We start from the raw sequence: 3728 nt of genomic DNA on the forward strand, positions 1-3728 counted from the left end.
GCCTAGACCCGATTTTCTGAAGAAGGGTCTAGGCCCGAAACGTCAGCCTTCCTGCTCCTCTGATGCTGCTTGGCCTGCTGTGTTCATCCAGCTCTACACCGTGTTATCCTAGTAAAATGCAGTGGATAGGTTTCAACTATCACTACAATCTGATGTCCTGTACAGCCGCAACATGACATTCGAACTCCTGTACTTAATGTCCTCAAGTCTTTTTGCTTCATTTAATGTAAATAGAGCCTATCTCTCCTGTAGCGCTTGTCATTTTACTTGAAATGATCCTGTTGTTTAGAAAGTTATTATTTTATGTATAGCACACTAGCAGTCATATGCATTAATCTCCACGGCCAATTATGAGAACATTACAGTTTACCCAAGTATTACAACAATTTCACAGAACATTCTATTGCATCCTCTAGGTCTGAGTTTTGAGATGGTTATTGTTTTTTGTGTATTTCCAGACAACTGCAGTGAACTGCCAATGTGGTGTGGGTTTTGCCTCCAGCAGGGTATTTTTACCTGATGCGACAATGCATATGTTTACTCATTTAACATAAGATGAATAACTGAAAGAACTGCGAATGCTGGAAATCAGAAATAAAAACAGAAATTGCTGGAATAGGTCTGTCTGTCTGGCAGCATATGTGGACAAAAATCAGAGTTAATGTTTTGGGTCCAGTGACCCAAAGTACTTCTTCAGAACTGATGGTAGTTCGGAAAAGGTTGTTTCTTATGCATAAGATAGGGTGGGGACAGAGAGTAAGGAGCAAATGACAGATGGAGTTAGAGCCCAAAATGAGAGAAGAACAGTTGGACAGACAAAGGGGTGGATAACGGTCAGCCTAGGAGAATGAATAGCTACTAATGGGGTCTATTAGTGGATAACAATAGGTTGCGTGTGATAACAAGGTGTTGGGGTTGGGTCAGGACACGGGAGAAGGTGCCGCAAGCCCTAAAATTGTTGAACTCAATATTAAGTCCACAAGGCTGTAGAATTCTCAAGCGGAAAATAAGGTGATGTTTTTCCAGCTTACACTGAGCTTCACAGGAGCACTGCAGTAAACCTGAGACAGAGATGTTGGCCAGAGAACAAGGCGATGTTCTGATGTGGCAGACAACAGGAAGGTCGGGGTCTCTTTTTGCCGACAGAATGTAGCTGTTCTGCATTCGTGATCCTTCACATTGATTGTTTTGTGGACCATGTTTGGAGAACGTTCAATATAAATGCAGTAAACTTCCATAACTGTACAGAAAGTAAATTTTATTTTAATATGGCAATAATAGACAGTGAAATATGATCAGGTGATGATGAATTATTTCTTGAAGTCCTTAACCTGGTTATTCTTTCTTACAGGATCAGAACTTCTTGGAAAATCCATTCGGAGTAAATTCTGTGCGTTGGGAATTGGCATTTCCTTTGCATGTGGCTATATGTTCCTCCCCTTTGTAGCATACTTCATACGAGGTTGGCGGATGTTGCTTTTGGCCATGTCTCTCGTTGGCTTTCTGTACATTCCTATGTGGTGGTGAGTCAAAATTAGTATCTTAATCTGATGTCATCAATAGGTAAGAACTTTTATTACTGTTAATGTCTCCCATCTTTTCCAATAAAGATACAAAAATGAGACAAAAGTGAAATACTGCAGATGCTAAAGATCTGAAATAAAAACAGAAAGTCCTGGAGAAGCTCAGCAAGTCTGGGAGCATCTCTGGAAACAAAAAGACCGGTACCCATTAGAGTCTGTTTAAATTGATGACCAGACCACAGCTAGAGTGCTGTGTGCAGTTCATGAGATTGAAGGATGTGATTGCATTAGAGAGGATGCAGAGGAGATTTATCAGAATGCTTCCTGGCTTGAGAGTCTCAGTTACACAGTCCCGGCATAACCTTCTTGCTTTTTATTCTATGCCTTGGCTAATAAAGGCAAATGTGTCATAAGCCTTCTGAACTCTCTGCCCTGCTACCTTCAGGGACTTGTAGATATGCACACCAAAGTCCCTATGATCTTTAGTATCATTGTCTTTTTAACCCTCGCAAAGTGCATTAACTTTCACTTTTTCACGTTGAATTCCATTTGCCAGTGCTTTGCCAACCTGACCAGTCATTTACCACCTTGCCAATTTATGTGTCATCTCTGAATTTCTTGATCATACCCCCACCCCTTTCTGTTAAGTTCAAATCATTAACGTACAAAACAGCAAGGTGACCAGCACCGAGCCAGCAGAACTCTGCTGGAAAACAGACTTACAATCGCAGAAATAATGTTACCCCCTGCGTCTTCCATCTTGGCTGATTTTGGATCCAACATGCTATTTTGCCTCGGATTCCATGGGCTCTTATTTTCTTGACCTGTCTGTCATGGGAGTCTTTCTCAACAGCCTTGTCACAGTCCACGTAGACCACATCAAATGCATTACCCTCATTAACACTCCCAGTTACTTCCTCTAAACAAAAATCACATTTGTCAAGTACGACCTTCTGTTCACAATCCATGCTGACTAGCCCTGATGAATCTGTGTCTGTCCAAGTACAGATATATTCTGTTCCACAGAATTCATTCTAATAAGTTCCCCACCATGGAGGTTAGACTGACTGGCCTGTAATTTCTTGGTCTATCCCTTCCTCTCTTTTTGAATAATAGGATAATGTTAGTGGTGCTCCAGTCCTTTAGCACCACACCTGTGACAAGGAGAATTTGAAACTTACTGCCAGGACTGCTGATATCCCTGCCATTGTCTCCCTCAGCATGCTGGTATACATCTAACTGGGCTTGCAGATTTATACATTCTTAGGACTGATAAACCTGCTACTATCTCCTCTCTCTATGTTAATTTCTTCTAATATTTCACAATTCTCCATCCTGATGTCGAAACCCACTTCATCCTTTCTTTTATGAAGACTGATATATTCACTGAGGACTGGTTCATGTCTTCCAGGTCCACATGCACATTGCCTCTATGGTCCTTACTAGGCCTACTCTTTCCCTGGTTATTGTCTTGCTCTTCAAATATTTATCGAAGCATTTTGGGTTTTTCTTTTATCTGCATCGCAGTGGTTTTTCATGCAGTCTGTTAGCTTTCCTAATTTCCTTTTTAGGTTCTTCCAGCACTCTTTTTACTCCATTACGGGCAGGCCTAATCAAGGTAGCTGTGGGAATTGATGAGTTTGTAATGAGTCAGAGTGGATAGTCCATCCCAAAAATGAGGACAGAAAAGTCAAGGAAAGGAAGCGTCAAAGATCGACCAGGTGAAGGTGAGAAAAGGTTGCATGTCAGAAGCAGAATTGATTAATTTTTCCATTTCCTGGTTAAAGCAGGGAAAAGCACTAACATGGAGATTGATGCTTGGGAAAAAGAGCATTAGGAGAAACCGTGAATAGGACTGGAACAAGGAATGTTCCACAACCCTAACAAAAATACTGATGTATAATTATGACCAATGCGGATACCCAATAACACATGTTTAGTTGGAGGAAATGAGACAATAGGAAGGAAAAATTGCTCTATGAGAGTAAAAGATCAGCCAGGCAGAGGACGATAACGGGGGATGGGGACAGATCAGGCTTCTGTTCAAGGAAAAACTGGAGGGCGCTCCATTTGTCTTGGCAGGAGGAAGAGGTATTAAAGAATTCGACATCCATAGTAAAGAGCAGAAAAGGAGGTAATGGTAAGATTGAGGATCAGCATTGACAGGTTGTTAAAGAGGTATTGTGAAATCTGCTAATGATGAAG

General features: G+C 41.3%; 1 pseudogene; it reads left to right on the forward strand.

Annotated features, from left to right (window-relative positions):
- LOC109932296 overlaps nt 1-1527 on the forward strand; it is a 64789-nt pseudogene extending 63262 nt beyond the window's left edge.
- Nucleotides 1528-3728: the final 2201 nt, after the last annotated feature.

The sequence above is a fragment of the Rhincodon typus genome, chromosome 12 (assembly GCF_021869965.1).
Source record: "Rhincodon typus isolate 14 chromosome 12, sRhiTyp1.1, whole genome shotgun sequence".
In the NCBI taxonomy this organism is placed as follows: Eukaryota; Metazoa; Chordata; class Chondrichthyes; order Orectolobiformes; family Rhincodontidae; genus Rhincodon; species Rhincodon typus.